The sequence below is a fragment of the Passer domesticus genome, chromosome 1 (assembly GCF_036417665.1).
Source record: "Passer domesticus isolate bPasDom1 chromosome 1, bPasDom1.hap1, whole genome shotgun sequence".
Classification (NCBI taxonomy): domain Eukaryota; kingdom Metazoa; phylum Chordata; class Aves; order Passeriformes; family Passeridae; genus Passer; species Passer domesticus.
In genome coordinates this window covers 158,464,344-158,483,910 of record NC_087474.1, presented here as the reverse complement: position 1 = coordinate 158,483,910, position 19,567 = coordinate 158,464,344, and the positions used below count along the sequence as shown (strand labels likewise).

General features: G+C 41.0%; 1 long non-coding RNA gene across 1 annotated transcript; it reads right to left on the bottom strand.

The window, feature by feature from the left end:
* Positions 1-4,568: 4,568 nt before the first annotated feature.
* LOC135290256 (uncharacterized) lies at positions 4,569-6,848 on the bottom strand. The gene is made up of 3 exons (XR_010352994.1): positions 6,797-6,848; positions 5,049-5,169; positions 4,569-4,765 (listed from the first exon to the last, which is right to left on the bottom strand). It is a non-coding gene; the product is annotated as an uncharacterized LOC135290256 (long non-coding RNA).
* Between the last annotated feature and the right edge of the window lie 12,719 nt (positions 6,849-19,567).

Below are 19,567 nucleotides of genomic sequence, written 5' to 3'. Positions count from 1 at the left end.
TTTAAAAATGCAATTCAGCAGCTGGAAGAGGCAGATGAAATAACCTGAGCCTCAGCCATGCTGCTCTGTGAAGACTGATTCTGCAGAGTCCTGCTTTCCTGGGGGACTCAAGGTGCTACGTGCAATTTCATGCACATTTTAATATTGAAAGGGAGGCTTTCCTTCAAAAATATGTGTATCAGAAACTTCAGCACTTCTGCCTGTGTGGAGAGTGTTAAAAGTACTCTTTAGCCTGACTCCTCAGTCAAAACCACTTCTGGTAGAACTTTCTGGGGGAAAAGTGGGGTTTTTTTCTCGCTCTAATTAACTTTCTGTCAACTACTAGCAAGGCAAAAGGATAAGTACTTTCTTTTTTTTTTTTTTCAGCAGAGATAAGGCTGCGAAACTGAGAGCAAAGCTTATGCTGACAGGCATTAGGCTCTATTAGACTGATCTATCAGCCTGAATGCTGATGGTCCCGTGGAAGCAGTGAACAATCACCACTTAAAGCATTTAAAACTGATCTGGACACAGCACCAGGGAATATTCTGGCAGAAACAATCCCAGACTAGACTGAGGATTAAAATACATGGCCTGGTGATGTTAGTGGGGGGGTGTTTTGCTTTGGGGTGGTTTCTGTTTCATTTTCAGGGGGGTTTTTTGTGCATCTCTAAATGCCAAAAGCCATATGAAAAGAAATACTGAGCTCCTGCACCTATCACAGAAAAAACTCTCAGCACCATGAATTTGTAACAGATCCACGAGCTGAAGAAACCCTCCAGTGTGGGGTTAACTTCAAGCATGTCAGACATCCCAGCGGAAGATGTTTTATCGCCAGATTTAATTGAGTGTGTCACAGAACATTTACTAAAGAAACTGAGAAGAGCAGGCAGATTAATCGCTCTGAGAATACCTGGGGCCAGTTTTCTGAGCACACACATAAAAGCCCTTGTCGTGGTTTGGCCCGGAAATGTGTTTTTGGAAAGGTCTAAGTCGGGCCAATCAGTGGCCAAATTCAAAATTGGCATTTAATGTGGCCACTAAGGGTTTGGATACGCCTCTGAGAACACACGGGGGTTAAAAGCAGGAGATTCCCAGAGAACTGCCTCTTTGGGAATCCGGCGTTGGTGAGTAGAGTCTGGCCTCTCCCCTGCCCAGCTGCGTCTGGGTGGGGGAGGGGGAGGCCATGACAGGGAGGAGGCCGGGAGCCCCAAAAGGTGCAGAGGTGGAGGAGAACATGCAGGGGTTGATGAGAATTGAGATGTCTGGGCAGCCCCCCCGGAGAGAGAGACAGAAGTTGTGCTGGCAACTCAGCCGGCCAGAAGCGGGGGATGCGTCGAGAGAAGGTGCCCGGCAGATGTGGGAGTCCTTGGGCAGGCAGAGTTGAAGATTTTAACCCCTTTGTAGACTAATAAAAACCTTACAAATACTGAATCCTCCTGAATCAGGATGAGGTGAGAGAGAGATGAGAGATGGGCAAGCGTGAGGAAAGCTGGAAGAGAGAAGAATCCTGAGTGGAAGAGATGATGGAGTGGCCTTGGGCTGGACTCTTTCTTGTATAGCCATGGACAGACCCGTGTTTTTTCCCTGTGACCCAGAGACTGTATTTAGGGGGAGGCAACACCCAGGAGTCAAGAGTGAAGCAGCGGCGTGAACAGAGACGGCTGAAGGGGGTGTGGGATGCCCTCTGTCTCCACGGAGAGGAAGATCTCTGTTCATGAGGCCCCTCAGCCCCAGGGGGTGAAATTTGGGGGGGACTGGTGTCCCAAGAGTTGAGAGACTGCTGCTTCTGGAAGTGGGTGGAGCATCTTTAAACGGGGAGCCCTAAAGGCAGTCCTGGCCCGTGTCCAGTGGTGAGAGCACTGGACATGGGGGGAGAAGTCACAAGGGCCGATGTTCTTTGGGTGGGGCCATGGGTGACGCGGAAGCACAGGAGGTTTCAATTGTGCTTCCGGGGGAGGCCCATGAGGCAAGGGGGGACTCCTCTCTCCCTGATGGATTTGAGGGTTGATAATTTGAGGGGTGGTGGATCTCTGGAGAAAAGGGAGGGGGAGGAGGAAGGTATCTGGAAGGTTTTCATTCTTAGTTTAGTATGTGTTCCTTTCTAGATTTGTAATAAATAAAGTGTTTATGTTTTTTTCCCTCCATCCCCGAATGAGAGCCTGCTTTGTTCTGTTCCCGGGTCACATCTCACAGCCACCATTTTGAAAATATACCCTTCATGGGGGCCCTGGCATTGTGGTCAAACCATGACAGCCCTGCATGCACATTTTCTGAGCATTAACACCTCCACATCATGGCCTTTCCAGGCACAAAAAGCCCTCCTTGCAATGAAACTGGGATGCAAATTTTGGATTTAACCTAGATAAAAAATACACAATACACAGGAACAATTGACACTGGTACCTTAAAACATTCTAGGTAAGAACAGCTACCAGGTCACTGTATTTTTCAGGAATATTAGGATTACTTCACAGACAGTCCTAGGAAAAACAGTTGCCCCAAATCTAGCTGTAACAGGATCAAGTTCCCAATCTCATTTTGTTGATCTCTACTCCATTGCCTGAAAAAATGAAGCAGGCAAAAGGGTTTATCAGGTGAGGAGATGGTTGTGAAGACATTCTGACTTAGCCTGGGGGCACCTCAAGACAGCACCGTATAACCTGAGAGCTGCTATGAAGGCAAGAACATTTCCACATTCACAGGTTTCTTTTGCTAATCAAGGCACTGATGTAGCTGGATAAATAGTTCATGCAGTTTAAATCCTCTGACTTCCTGGTGGTAGTGTTTGAAAAGGCCTCATACAGAAGACAATGATCTCTTTATCAAAGCCTTTTCTGTTGGGTGAGGCGAAATATCAAATAATATGAAATATCATATAATATGATATGATGTGATGATATGACTGACATTTGATTCATGTGCTCTCCAGGGCCAGAGGAAATAGAAGATCTCTTCGGATTATTTATCCAGAAATACCTGGGGAACCTAAGGGGAGTTTGTATTTTCCACCATGGGGTGGAAATGTGTCATTGTTCTACTGGAAAACATGGTAAAGTTTAATTAAACCTCTCAGTCAGGAAAATAATCTGAGAAATCTGCTGCCTGCAGGAGAAACCCAAGTCAAATAAAGCTTCTGAGAGTAGAGAAGATAGTTTACCTAAGTAATGCTGATCATGCTTTTACAGTTTTTAGATTAATTCAGCTCTTTCAGGCATTTCAGCACGGTTGTTGTCACACAAGTGTATAAATGCTCTCCTAACTCAGGATTATAATTTAATTTAGTATTGATATATTGTACCTCTGTGGGCTTTTTTTCTGCTTTTAAAGCCTGTGGTCACTGCTAGTCAGAACAGTTTCAATGCCAGCTGTGTAAAATCTAAAACCTGAGTTAGGTTTCTGCTGCTGTAAATGAAGAGGGAGCCATGAATCACAGCAACAACCTTAAGTACTTGCTCTGATCACTTTATCATTCCTGAGGCTGCAAATTTTTATGTTATTTCCAGTAAAGGCAGCACTTTGGGTCCATCAGACACACGAAGGTGCTGAGTTTTGGCTACTAAGTTTTGGCTCTGGATCAAGTTCACATGATCTTTTAGATATTTTAAAGAAGTGGCTGGTGTAAATAATAAACTTTTAACACCCTCGTTTGAAAATTATTCCCATCACAGGTGTACAAAGTGGTACAATATTATACCTGCACTGATTTTCATCCCTTCTGGGTTGAAACTGGGCTACAACTCCTATCGCTAGGATTGCCTAAAAGGAGGTTATAAGCAGATGGAAAGTCAGTCATTTCTCCCAGGTAGCATGAGACAGGATTGGAGGAAATAGACTCCATTTGAGCCAGGGAAGGTTTTGAGTGGATATTAGGAAAAAATTTCTTCACTGGAAGGGTGGTCAGGCTTTGGAACAGGCTGTCCATGCAAGAGATGGAATCACCAACCTGGAAATGTTAAAAAAACATAAATGGGATGCCTTGAGAAACTGTTTAGTGGTTGACCTGACAGTGTTGGGTTAATGGTTGGACTCCATGGTCTTGGAGATTTTTTCCAATCTCAATAATTCTGTGCTTTATATATCATCTACCTATCTACTCTCCAGCTTTCTTTATTCTCTTCCTACTGGTGCTCCAGAAGGTTTTTTCTCTCTTGCAGCCCCTGTTTCACCTGCCAGCCTTGCAGAGATGGCTTAAATATCCAAATGTGACTCAATCACATCAAATGAATCAATGAAAATCAACATTTTCAGAAAAATCAGTACCTCTCCCCATGCAATGGCTGGTAGGTTTGGACCTTTTGAGGGTCTTCTGAGTAAGAGGCACAGAGAATCCTGTATGGGAACCATAAAAAAAAATCCATCAGAGCCAAATTCCCCCCTTTCTCTCAGTGTTGGGTGCCAAGAGCAACACGAGGGAGGGTCACAACTCAGATGATATGGACAGGAACAAGGTGAATGACAGCCCACTGAGAGACACTGTGCTGTCTGCCCGCTCAACAATTAAAGAAAATCCATCTTTACACCTCCTTTATTGACATTAAATGCAAAGGGAAAGACTCTCAGACAACACCAGGGGAAACTCCATTAACTCCAGCAGTGCTGTGGTGCCTGTCCTGAGCTCACAGACTGAGGCTGCTCCCTCTGTCAGAGAGGGGAGGCCATAGATCCAGAAATTCCATTTATCCACATCCCACCCTTGATTTTGTCAGCTCCACAACAATGAAGGATTGGGTCAAATGAGGTCCTCAGCAACCTGGTCATCTCTGCCCATGGAGTGGGGTTGGAGCTGTTATATAGGAAGGATTATTAAGCATGGTGGGCAGATTTGTTGGAAAAGAAGAAACACTTTTGGACAAAAAAAACCCAAAAACAAACAAAAAAAAAAACTAAAATGCACACAAACAAACAAACAAACAAAAATACCCCACAAGAACAAAACAAAAAACAAACAACAACAACAACAAAAACCCCAACAAAACAAAACAAAACCCCAAAATAATAAACCTCCATGGTAGAAGTTTTTGGTGCATTTGGAGGGTGCAGAGCACAATTACAGGTAATTACCACACCTGGTAACAGCAGTGGTCTCTCCTCCAAACAGGAAGGCAACAGTTTTTCTCTAAGCCTTTCCACACAGGTGCTCTCCAGGAGATCTTTGCCAATATCCCCTTCTGACTGCTTCTCTATATACTGATTTGGAAACAGAGATGGCATTTAGAAAACAGCATTTCTTACTAGTTGCAAGGCTCTTAAAGTACCATTACAAAAATGGTTTCCTTATTTCATGCCCTCAAAAGGGATGTAAATTTTCATCCTGTCCTTTGCCATCTCCTGGAATCAACACATCATATCAGCTTGAAGGAAATTCAGGGGTGATGGAAAGGAACAGCTGAAATACTCTTTCCTTTTACTTGCTCTGATGTTGTGAGAGTGCCCAGTTGTGCCCAGTTAGGATATAATTTTCCTTTACTGCTGGAAGAAGCTATGGGTGTGTATCCACACCTGACTAACTGTGGCACTAAAAGATGCATGTCATCTCCAGTCAAAGTCATGCAGTTTCTGTAGTTAAAGATGAGCCATAACAAGGTTATAAATCTATGGAAAATAAATACCATCAATTAAATGTGAGGTTATAACCCAAGAAAAATAATAGAACTTCATCTCCAACACGAGTTGAAATAACATCAGCGTCTGTTAAAGACACACTCCTGGGCTGGATGGACACTGATATCAGCCCACAGGAGTTTTTTCACATCCATTTCTAACTCCTATAAGATATTTAACATTTTAAAAAGAAATCAACACAGCACAGATCAGATGGAGCAACTGTTGGTCAGTAGATTGTTCCTAACCAGCAATTAGAATGCAGGACTATTTTTAGCCTGGTCTGCTTCTAGTTGAGTCTTAAAGATTGTCTCTTGTGCTTATTGTGCAGTGACCTGGAAGAAATTCTTACTGATAAGGCTGTCAGAGGACCTATGAAGAGGAAAGGATGAATAATGTGGACTCTCCCCAGGGAAGATATGATGCTCAAAAAGATTTGTCCCTACCTCACCCAGGCTGAAGAAACAGTTATGGGGTCTAAACCTTCCCTGGGTTTTCCTTCAAAAAGAAACTTGGTGTCTTTATTTTATCAAGAAAAGGAAAGAAATGGCAAAAGAGGGCCATGCAAAAATTCATATGGGACCAAAAGTTATGTGGACTTCTGCAGAAAGGATAATGTAAAAAAAAAAAACATTTTCTGAAAATGTAGACAAGGACAATATGATATTACAATAATTGATCACTTGGTCAGTGTGGCAAGTTATCTCTTGTCAGATATTTTCATCTACAGATCTGTTTATTGGTGTGTTATTGGTTTTTGTTTCTTCTTCCCTAAAGAATGTATCCTAAAAAAAATTATGCACTGCACCCAGTTCTGGGACCACCAACACAAGAAATACGTGGATCTGTTGGAGTGAGTCCAGAGAAGATACATGAGGTGGATCCAAGGACTGGTACTCCTCTGCTATGGAAAGAGGTTGGGAAAGTTTGGGATATCCAATCTGGAGAAGGAAAAGCTCCAGGGAGACCTTAGAGAACATTCCAGTGCCTAAAGGTCTACAGAAGAGCTGGAGAGGGGCTTTAAACAAGAGCATGGCCTGGAAGGACAAAGGAAAATGGTTTTAAACTGAAAAAAGGTAAATTTAAATTAGATAATAGGAAGGAATTCTTCCTTTTGAGGGTCCTGAGGCCCTGGCAAAGATTTCCCAGAGAAGCCGTGGCTGCCCCATCCCTGTAAATGCTCAAGGCGATGTTGGACAAGGTTTGGAGCAACCTGTGATAGTGAAAGGTTCCCTGCCCGTGGCAGGGGATTGGAACAAGCTGATCTGGAAAGTCTCCTCCAACTCAAGCTATTATGTGTTTCTATGACTCTGTGACTCTATGATGTTGTTATTCTATGACTTTTTGACTCTATGATTCAATGATTTTGTTATTCTGTGATTCAGAGTTCTGTCCGTGGAAGTCATGCATTTCAGAGGTGGCCAGAAAAACGAGTAATGGACATTCTCCCTGGCTTCTAAATAAAATTGTTTTTTTTCCAAACTCTCTTCTCAGCAGCTAGACCTCAGAGCACCCTGTGAGGGAGGCTGGTTCCATCAGAAATGGGGACATGCAGAGGGCAGGGGTTTGTTCACAACTCTCAGGAATCCAGCAGCAACACTGGGCAAGTGCCCTCATCTTGTGCTCCATATTGGAGCCTTAATCCATTCAGTCTCCAGACTCCAAACTGCTCACAGGAAACCCCAGTAATGACATCTCATGCATACCCTAGTCTTGTACATCATCAACAAAGAAAAAAATCTCTGTTCCAGATGCTGGGAACTGAACTGTGAGGGTGAGGGAGGGGAGGAATTGCACCAGAAATATCAACTCTGCTTTGATGGATCTTTGTACCACAAGGGAAAGTACATTTTCATATACATTTCTGGTTTGCAACAGCCTTGTGTTTATTTTATTTAAAGCTAAAATAACCATCAAGCAGGTTCAGAAGTTCAGTTTGGATGCTTAGAAAGCTGAATCTCATTCCAGAGGAAAAATGGCAGGTTGATCATGTAGCCTCACAGGAGATTAATTTGCACAGAACTAGTAAAACTTCATAACAGTAAAAGTTAAAATTTTACAGAACAGAATAAAACATAGAAATAAAAAACTTAAGTCCTTAAGAAGTAGTCAAATTAGGAGATGCAGATTATTTTCTTTTTCTCTTCTGGGACTGGAAATAGCCATTACAGTTATGCAGTGCTCAGACCAAAAATAAGATGTGACATTTCGAAGTGCGTACAATCTGGTAAAATATAAAATATTTAATAAATATGTAAATTGGTCAAGCTGCTTCCCCAAGGAGGAAAGCTCCAGTCGTGTTTTACAGCCCTCATTCACTTACGCAAATACTTTAAGAGGATCAAGGATGGATTTTAAATGAAGTTAAAGTTTAACGAGAAATATATAATCCTTTGAGGAAGAGATATTGTCATCTTCATTTATAATTTCTTGCAAGTTTTAAAAGTAAGAAGTTGAGGCAGTAGCCGTGTGAAGTTTTGTATGTGCAAACTGAGAATAGTGCAGCAGCTCACCTGAACACTGCAGGGATGTAACAAAATTAGACATTGACAATCAATTATGTTACTTGGGGAGTTCTAGATTTTCCTGAGGACGTAAAAACGAAAGTTCATTGTTCAACTCACAGGATCCAGACCTTTTAAAACCTTAGTTCTTTAGCAGTTAGGAGCCCTATTTGAATTTCCAGACAAACTGATTGATATCTAAACCACAGCCCTACATACGTGTGTATATATATTTTTTAAAATAAAAACTATATGATAGACAGAAGAGGTTAGAGAAAGTTTTCCACACTCTTAAGCCAGCCCTGATATCAGCCATGCTTTTATGATATGTTCAGTCTCTGGAAACTGTTGATGAATTTGAATCACAGAGTGGTTTGTGTTGGAAAGAACTTTAAAGATCATCTCATACCAACCCCCAGCCATGGGCAGGAACACCTTCCACTCTCCCACGGTGCTCACAGCCCCATCCAACCTGGCCTTGGACATTTTCAGGGATGGGGCAGCCACAGCTTCTCTGGGCAGTCTGTGCCAGGGCCTCATCACCCTCACAGGGAAGAGTTTCTTCCTAAAATCTGATTTAATCTACTCTCCTTCAGCTTAAATCCACGAGTCAAAGATAATTGTATATGTCATGTCTAGTGGTATCTTCTCATGATGCAGGTTTTTTAAAAGCCTGTTATAATCCTGAAGAAAGATGTGAATACTAAGGAGGTTATTGAAGGTAAAGCAAGCATCTAGGTAAAGAAAATTAAAAAAAAAAAAAAGAAAATAATCCAGAAAGCATCTTTGCATGGGGAAAACCCCAGCAAAAGGACATGCTGCATTTATATTCTCCTAGTTCTGGGCACAAGGAAGAATGAAAACAAATAAATACAGATTGAGAATTGTTGGAGCTGGGGAGTATTTACAGCTAATGAATGGGTTGTTTGGGGCTGGTATCAGAAGGCAGAAATTTCTCTTGCCACACACTTTTCTTACACACTTGTGCATTTCTCTGTTCATTTTCACCTTGTTTCTGAGTAATTTTACACTAGAAATTATTGTTTGTCCTGCTTCATGCGCTCACACTTCGCATACTGGAGAGCTTGAAACAAATTGATAAAGGATTTAGGAACCTGTGGGTTTCAAAATTTCATATCCTGTTTCAGTGATGTCTGCTCAGAGACCAGCATTCTGCCACCCTTGATAAAGGTCCAAAGAGGTGTTGTGGTGCTGAGGAAAGTGGAACAGAGTGAGAATAATTTCTTTTATTTAAAAAACAAATGAAATCTGTATTAACATCACCTCATTCACACAGCACAGCAGTTAGATTTTCTTTCCTCCTCTGACTTCAACTTTGCTGTCCTTGAGAAGACAAAAGAAGAAAGAGTCAAAGAGAAGTACTCAGAGAAGATGATAAACCCACGAGCAACTTTATTTTCCTCCTCAAAAGCAATAATTTCACAGAATCCATCTCGTTGTTGTCTTCATCACGTTGCTGTAATAATGTGTAATGTTTTCAGGAGTGGCCTCTGTCCATATCTAAGCCACACCTGTAGGTCCATCCATACTTTTAAAAATAAAAAGTTCTGTGGTTGGCAGGACATAGGTGAGTTTAGAGAAAGTTTTACATACTCTTAAACCAGGCCTGATATCAGCCCTGCTTTTATGATAATAAACCAAATACCAGTTTCTTGACACATCCAGCCCAGCCAGAATCACTGCTCCACAACCATGTTGACATTTTTCTCATCTTTCACTCTGAAATCAACAGTCAGACACAATTTCCACAGCACAGCAGTGAAGATGAAGCTTGGTGCTTCTCCAGGAGCAGGCTTGGCTATTGCTGCCAGTTCACTCTCCCTACCCAGCTGCACAAGATCATCATAGAACCTTTCAGAAGCTTTCAGCTCCCTTCACTTTAGCAGAACCAAAACAGTTCATACAAAGTGTTTGGGCAGCTGAAACTCCCACAAACATGAGTGGGGAGAGAGGGTCACTTCTGCAGCAGAGAGACAGCAGTAAACACATAATTTCCCCCATGGAAACATTCCCAGCCTTCAGTGAGCTGCTGCTGAGGACTAAATTAAGGTTTAAGTCAGACCATGGATCTTTTACCCGGCCAAAGTTCAGGAGAACACCTAAATTCAAGAGATTTGCGTGAAACTTGTTCTTTATAACTGACATTTTGCTTCTACCACCTCCTTCAGTCAGTGTGGAAGTGTGAACAATAATTAAGACAACGTGTTTTGGTTTGGTGTTTTGTTAGTATTATTTTGTTTGAACTCCTATCTTTTCACACTTTTTCCACTTGAGGAGTGCCAAAACCATCTTCTCTGCAGTCATTCCGTGTGCCTCATCTGTGCCTGTGCAGAGCAATAACCAAGACACTGCCTTTGATGTCATTGTAGCCCAATAGCAAGGGGAAACTAGAGAATTGTACAAGTACTTCTCCTGAAAATTAGTTCCACAGGCTGGCAGTCAAGCAGTTAAACCAGGCATGGAAATGGTTTGCAATCTGTTCCACCAGTCTTTTAAGCTTCCATTGTTGAGGCAGGGCTATTTTTCAGTAAAACAGAAGCCCTTGGGAATCAGTGTAATTAAAGACAACAACAACAACAAAAATTTATTGTTTTTAAATATATCTCTAAGCTACAGGGTAAAGGGAAGGAGAAATCTACTGCAAATTACAATATTTCTCCTTACTGTTCATGCTTATCTGTCTGTATCCAGTCATGAGCCAAAGAAGCTGGGTTTGATCTCCTCTGCTTGAGACAGCCTTTGCTGTTTAACAGGAATCCATCCTTGGTGTTTATTCATGGGGACAATAAAATGTTCCTCACCACTGGGAGCTGCTGGGAAGAGCAGAGAGGGTGCAGCTTTCCTGGGCTGCTGGAGCACAAAACAACATTAAAACAGCTTTAAATGAGTGTTTAAAGCCACGGCCTTCCTCAAGGACACCTGGCTGCAGGAGGGAGCAGGGATGCTGTTTTCTGGTTTGCTGTGTGTAGGGTGCCTCTTAATGGGATTTCATGTCAGACCCAGGAGTCTGGGGGAGGTTTAATGAGCATTAAAGGCTAACCTTCCCTCTCACTTCCCCCTGAAATCCACTGCCTCTGCTCTAGGTTAGCCTGAGCACTCAGAACAGTCAGGATGATGCTTTTGTGACAGTTAAACCCTGTCTTTGAAAGGGAATTGGCTGTTTCCTAAGCAAGGAAATAACTAGTGAAGATAGAGAAAAAACTCAAGAAAAAAATATTAAACTTCAGTTTTATTTCAGTCACCTTCCATCATATGAAAGCTTCTGCTGTGTACACAGCTGAATTTCCTTTTTGCCATCTTTAATCACCAACACCAGAAAGAAGGAATTAATAAAAACATTGGACTTGATGATCTTGGAGGTCATTTCCAACTTCAGTGATTCTATGATTGCTTTCTGTGAATCTATTCCATGAAAAACAAATCTACCAAGATCCACAGGAGGCCTCTCCTCAGGAGGTCTAAGAGCTACAAGTCACAGAGACAGGGAGGATATATGGAAAAACAGCGCTTTCTATGGACTAATTTCTCCTTAAATTCCTGCCCAACCTGCTGCCACTGGTCAGCTTCAGGAGCAGGATGCTGAAGGCCAAGATCCAATAGTGTCACTTTTTGTGATTTTTCTCTAATAGTTTTGCATAGCTGTAGCAGGATGTTTTTGGGCAGTCAGTAATGCCATGGCACATCTTGAATAGGAGATGAGGAATATTTTTATGGTGCTGTAACAAGAGATGAAAAATCAGATACAGATAATGAAATCAAGCAAAACAAATTTAGTGAAAGGATGCAGCCTGCAGCACCTGATTTCAACAGGAACAGATCAACACTGCTGGATTTGAAAGGCCAAGGTTATTGGGGTAGATCTTCCTGCTGAAGGGGCTGAATTGAGACTGTGGCTCAAAAAGAGAAGCAAAGAGCAGAAAGGAAATGTGACCAATGTCTTAAAAAATCCCACCTGTGTCTCTACAGAGAATCCCAGAATCACAGAATGGTTTGGGTTGGCAAAGGTTGGGACCTTAAAAATCCTCTTGTCCCAACCCCCTGCCTTGGGTTGGGACACCTTCCACTACTCCATGTTGCTCCAAGCCCCATCCAACCTCACCTTGGACACTTCCAAGGATGGAGCAGCCACAGCTTCTCCTCATCACCCTCCCAGGGCAGAATTTCTTGTCTCTTCAGACAGCAGACAGCAGATCAATTCCCATTTCTTCATGGAGCCATGTTGCAAACTGAATTAACCAAACATCTGCAAGGGAGGAAAAACAAGCAAAATACCCACCCACATATTTCCTAAAAATGCAGCAATCTCTGATTTTTCAGAGCCAGCTTATTTCGTTGACTTGTTTTATAGCTGCATTGACATAAGTAATAAGTTTTAAATATATAGTCTTGGACGGGAAGAAATGATTGGGAGTGGGAAAGCTGGAAATCACTTAAATCCAGTTTGCCACAGAGAACTTTCAGGCATGGAAGAAAACCTAACAAAATATTCATGAGTTGAGAATTTAGTCTTCAATGTTTTCATGATGTTATAGCCAAGTGCTATTCTGTATTTCCTGATGGCAAAATAAACTTTCAAGACAGGCATTTTCATGGAATCAGAGATTCAAAGAATATCCTGAGTTGGAAGGGACCCAGAAGAACTATTAAAATCCAACTCCTATCCCCTTGTCAAGGAAACTGAGGGGACAATAGCCACCAACTCCCACCAATCTCTTAATAAAGGCATGCTTTGATTATGTGTGTACAGCCCTGCTCTCATGTAATTTAAAGGTTTATGAGTTGTGATGTTGTCCTGCAATCCCCCTCAGCTTGCTTCATCCTACCCAGTTCAGAGATGGTTGTGAGGAAATTAGCACTATGTAGATCCTTATGGATAATCCACCCCTCCCAGGTGTTCATTTGGATATTGGCTCCAGTTTCACCAACAGCTGTGGATCTGTTCCCTGCAGTCCCAGAGCAGGAAGGCAGTGAGACTTTGGAACAGGTTGTACAGAGAATTTTGGATGCTCCATCCCTGTGGATGCACCTCCACCTTGGAGGTGTTCAAGTCCAGGTTGGATGGGTTGGATGGATCCCTGAGCAACCTGACCAAGGTGGTGACATCCCTGCCTACAGAGGAGGGTTGAAATAAGACGGTTTTTCAGGTCCCTTCCAATCCAAAACATTGTATTATTCTGTGATTCTGTTTTTCCAGATTCTGTCATATACCATATATACATCATAAGATATACATAACATACTAAATTATTTATAATATTGCATTATATAACATATTATTGATGTGTCTCTGTGTGCATATGTAGATATATGTATCATGTATAACACATCAATAAATAAAACTCCAGCAAAACAGGGAATTCTCTGGGAGAATAAACCAGCATTTTCTCATCATAGTGGCTTTTGATCTATCATATTTCATAATCCCTTCTTTCCACCTGTTTTAATATTTCTTTCATGAAGAAATTGAAGAGCACTCCATGTCTGACAGCTGAGTGGTGCACTAGTTACAACCCACATATCAGGAGTTTACATATGGTTGCCTTAAGGTTCAATTCTGAAAAAAAAAATTGGGAATTCACAACTACCACTTGCAATTCTAACAGTATTTCTCCACATTCCTGGTTTCTGTCACTGACCTGGATCTCTGGTTCAGAACAAAACCAGGAAGAGGCACATTGCCAGCCTGGCTTATGTCAAAGGACTTATTGAAAGGCTCTTGTCATCTCTTTCTAGACCTCAGGTCTAGAAAGAGATAAGAAGAGCCTTTTAGTAAGGCAATGCCCAAGGCCACTCATCCAGCAGGTGTAAATCACCAGCTGGAAATTTGCCCCTGAATGTGAAAATGAATATATAATGCCAATATTTAAAAGTATTTTATGCCTGTCTCAATTAATTGCTAAATGAAGTTCAAGAGAAAAATTGAAAGCAAAAGGCAACACCACTACAAAGCTTTTTTTTTCCCCCCCACCCCGAGTGGCTCTGCAGGTGTTCCACCCTCCAGAGGATGGAAATGTTTGACAGCAAAGGATATTTGTGTTGGCAGGATCACTTGATCCATGTTTCAGGAGCCAAATTGAAAATGTATTTTCACAAGGTGCAACTGTAGATCATTAGAAGGAGCCAACTTCTGCAGTTGCACAAGTACTTCTGAGAGAGAACAGATGTATGAATTAAAACATACCCCAAACCTGACAGAAATATATTTGGGGATGGGAAAATTCAGTAAAGGCAGCAGATTTTTGTGTTGCCATCTTTGCTAATGGTCCAGGACTGGTTGGGCTTTGCTTTTCCTTCTGCAATGAAAGCTGTACAATAACTTTCTTCATATTCTTTTCACCAAAGAATAGTCTCACGTTTCAGTGACTGGTCTCATTGCAGAGGATTCGCATCACCCAAAATGAACAGTCCTCAGAGAAAAGAAATGTTTGAGGCACCCACAAGTTTCCCCAGGAAACCGACAAAACAGAACTGCAAATTTCTGTTTGTTGGGAGTAAATCCTGCATGTTACAGCCCTGCAAACACCAACTGGAGCAGAGGATTTCAGGGAAGTAATGGCATCCAGAGGGACCTTGACCAGCCTGTCAGAACAAGTTCAAAACTGAGGTTGCTCCATGTGAAGACAAACACTTGAAGAGCAGAGCAGCCACAGACACCTGGCCAGGTAAAAATTGGTGTTAGAGCTAAAGATCATAAACCAAGACTGCCCAAAGTCTGAAACCCATGGCCAGCACTGTCAATCCCATTCCTCTATCCCACATGACCCATGGCCAGCACCATGGTGACCACTGGCAGCCAACAAGATGCTCCATCATTTTTGACAATGTCAGAGTCACATCTGGCAGCAGGCATCGATTTTGTGGCATGAAAGGAAAATTCTCATTAAGGGAAATTGGACTCACTCATTTCCTAGCACTGTGTGGAGGGACACCTTATTTCATTTTTTAACCCTACTGTCCATGACAGTAATTCTCAAGGTCTCCATTATCCATGTCAGGAACAAATCTCTGAAGAGAAAGATATTAAAATATGGCAAATGGAGAATTCTTATCATATCAAGAAAATAAAAAAGGAACTCAAGAATTACTAACTTTGTAGCTTTCAAGCCATTCTTGACATAAGAAAATGAACCTCCTGGAATTGCTTCCATTTGGTTTGGAAGCTGGAAATTTATTTTTTTTATTTTTTGGGGATTTTTTCTGTAAAGAAACCAGCAGCCTGTATTTCTTTAACAAGCTGTTCAACATCTCTTCTCCTTACAGTAGCATTTACTTGATTATATTTCTTAATGTATTTATTTATTGACCTATCATATGCCTAATACAATATTCAGGATCCAATCCATCTTGCCACAACTTTTAAGGTGCTTATCATAAGCCTTTAATACTATCAAGTGTTTTAAAAATGTCTGATCAGGACAAAAATCCCAAATAGTCTGATTAAGCATGTGCTTTTGAGTTACAGATGACCTTTGTCTGCTTTTAAAAACTAGCTTGATTTTTTCACAGTATTTCCAGACGCATCAAAAATCTATTAGATAGATGAGAAAATTGCTTGTTAATTATCATTGTTAGCATTAATGATAGTAATTAGGTTCTAGAAAAGAAACATCAGTCCATCTGAATCATAACTTCTGAGAGAACTGCCTTGATGAAAACTGCTATTTATTTTTAATCCTCTGTGGCAGCATTTCACTGTGTCTTAATAAAATTTGTAACTTTGAAATCCAAGTGCCAAGAGGGTTTTACAAGTACTCTTCCAGCTGATTTTTTTTTAACAGTCATTTGCTTCTCTGGCACTTCCTAAACTTGTCAGTTTTCTCAATGATCCCATAAATGATGGAGATCCCCAGAAGTGGAGGTGAGCTGATAAATCTGTCAGTTTGAGCCTTTCCAATTCCTAGTCCTGAGTCAAAAGTCATGGTCAAAGTCCTTTCTCAACAAACCAACAAGGCCCAGATTTAAAGAAAATCTGGACATCTGAATTTCACCAAAATTAGCAATGCCATAGTTTCAGGTGTCAAGAAACTGCCAGAGTATAGAGAGAACTTTATTTATGTTTCTCTAGGTATTTATTATTAGATATGACTAGAAAGTGAATAGTGAACTCCACATTTTGGTGTCATTGCTGAACTTGCTGACTGGACATGTCCTCATCCTCCAGGTAATTAATGAAGCTGTTAAACAGGACTGGACCCACAATCCAGTGAGACTTTGGCCCACTGACCAGCACCCTCCATTTCCACTCAGCCAGTTTCCAATCCACCTCTCTGCCCATGTATCAACACCTTTATTGGGAGGATCTGGTGGGAGACAGAGTCATTTGCCTTCCTGTGAACCAGGTAGGCAATATCCTCTCCTCCCCCCTCCTCTGTTCACTGCTCTCCCCTCACCTCCTAGAGCAGCCACTTCTTCACAGAGCTTTATTAAGCACAACTTCTCCCTGGTGAAGCCCTGCTCCCCCCTGATCATTTCCTCCTCCTTTATCTGCCTGAAATGCTTTTCAGGATCAACTTTTCCACCACATTCCCAGGAAGTGGGGTGAAGCTGGCCAACCTGTTGTTCCCTGGGTCCTTCTTTTTTGCCCTTTTTGAAGGCAAACATGATATTTTCTTTCTTGGTCTTTCAGCACAGGTCCCAGTCACCACAATCAATCAAAGATTTCCCACTTCTTTGCGTCCTTTGGCACAAACTTCTGCATCTGTTGGCTGTATCTTTTGGAAGGTCCAGTGGACCAAATCCATGAATTCTCTATCTCATTATTTTTTGACTGTTGTTTTTTCCTTTGATGTAGACATGATCATTATTTGGACAACTCTGTGTCTTGTTGTACCTGCTTTACCTGTATTGTGACTGCAGTTAGGTTTAGATAATGTGAACAGCAAATAACCTGCACCTTATCAAACACAAACCAGGAATAACCATGAAAAAGGCTAAAAGAACTCGTGAGAAGTGGAATCTTTGGTAGAGAAGAAGAAGGTTAGGAGGAATCATGATTTTAAGACAAATTTCTGTGGTTTCCAACCATGTATAGCTGCCGTGTTGCTGTTTGCATCAGGGGTCTGTTTTTTTCTTCTTTTTACAAATATCATGCTTTTAATCAGTATTGTGAAAAAGTGGTGAAAAGTTTACTAAGTGGTGATTACTCAGAAACTCATGTGTGGGTTAGAAAGTTTTCTTTTCTAACACAGAACAAAGGGCTTTGCCAGCAAATTACTTTCACACAAGAGACAGTGGTTGGCAGGAAAGAAAGAAAGAAAAAAAAACCATGTCACAAGAAAGGGATTCACAGTGCATAGCCTGGAGCCCTGAGCTACTATTGTAATTTAAAGGGCTAATTAATTTAAACTGTTGTCCTCCCTTTCTGTTTGCAAAAATGTCAAAGTCCAAAGCAGCCTGAAGTAAAATCTGTCCATCACTTTGCAATTCTGCTTTCTGTTCTTTAGCTGAGCAGCACTGGATTTCAAACCTCTGTTCTCTGTCTCGCTTTCCTTTCTCCGTTGGAACTCCAGTGTGAATGTGCATTTATTTCCATTTTTGGAACCTAATCTCTCTGCCTGGCTGTGATTTATCACCACAGCTGGTCCAATGATAATTGTCCTGTTTCTTTTACGCATACTTTTATCTCTAGTCACATTCACTTAATGAAAGCAGAGACTTTGGGTTTAAAACGTGTTGGGGATGAATATTTATAGATATTTAAAATATTTTGAATGTCCAGAAATATGTTGTGGGTTTTTTTCTCTTCAGGATAATTTTTTTTATACTGTTTTCAACAATAAAGCATTTTGTGTTTACTTTAGCATTTGTCTAACTCTGTCCTTTTTCCATGGATCTGTTTCACTGGACCTTTAAATAGTTAAAGTCTAAGGCTCCTAAAAAAAAGTAGAAATGTTTTTCAGCTCACAGGAGCTCCAGGAGGCAACAAGGTCAGATGGATTTAAATTTTCTTTTTCCTTTTTAATTATTTATTCCTAAGAAAATTTATTCTCAATAAAAATCTCCACGTACTTCCATAAATGGCCATGGAAAATGGCTGTTCTCTAAACTGTGGCAGACTCACAGTAAATACAGAGTAAATGCTGAGAAAACCAAACTCCAGATACATAAATTCGACTACTTTATTGAGAGAAAATTGTTATGACTTTAATGAATTTCTTTACATAGAACTTGAAACTTGAGATGTTGGGTATTTTGGTGTTCGGTTTTTTATTTTCCTGATTTGTGGACAGGATTTTTCTGACTACCACTTAACACTCTGAAAATGAGATACCACAACCAATGTAGCCTTGAAAATTAATTTGTACCTTATCACCACAAAAAGGACGCAGCAGAATTTGCTCTGCAGATCTCTGTGTATCTTTACCAAAGGTGTGTGGACAAGTAGCTGCAAGAGACACCCCACTTTTCAATTGCCAAAATTAATTAAATGAGTCCTGGTGAGGCATCTTACCCAGAATTAGCATTCTCAGGGGTTTTAAGCATTCTGCTGTCGTCTAATGAATAATTTCATTTTTAAATATTATCCTGACTTGATGCTGACTATTTTTTTTATAAGCCACAATACCACAAATGTAATAAACAGTTATAGCTATCCTGACTACTTTGTGATAAATAGTCCCTGATTCAATATTAGTAAAAGTGCTTTTTAGATTGAAAAATGCAGCACACTCTAACTAAACTTGAGTGAAATGCATTATGGGTGCAGGATTTCAAGAATAAGGAAAATTTTTATATATTTATGTTTATTCCCATTAATTTTAACAACTGCATTAGGTGTGTATAACTTGTATCCTCTACATTATATAGTGTATTTCACATAATATTATTACTTATAAAAATCTAATGAAGTTATGAATATAAACATGGATCTGTGTATGTATGATGCAGGCAGAGATACCTTTTCCCCTGCAGCTGGGCTGAAAAGCTGGAGGCACCTTCTCCCTCTGATACATTCTTTGGTTTAGAGAATTTTTCTCTTTTTTTCCAAGCTACTGCATCATAAATTAAAAATAAAAATACAAAATCAAAGTGTAACAGAAAGATATTTGTGGAAGGGTGGCACTGGTGGCCCCATATGATTTTTCCCATTTATGACTTTATTTACCCTCTTCCACCACTCCTTTGGATGTGGAGGTGTTTGTGGAGGAGGGAGGAATGGAATCACAGAATCATAATTGTTAAGGCTGGGAAAAATCCTTCGAGATCATCAACTGCCAACGCAGCACTCACCACTAAACCATCCACATGGACACATCCACGTTTTTTTAACACTTCCAGGTGTGCTGATTCCACCACATCCTTGGCAGCCTGTTCAATGCTTGATCACCTTCAGTGAAGAAATTTTTCCAACTAGCCAAACTAAATCTTCCTTGGTACAACTTAGGGTCTTTCCCTTTTGTTCTGTCTCGTTACCTGGGAGAGGAGACTGACCCCTATGAGAGAACTTTCACCCCATTGGC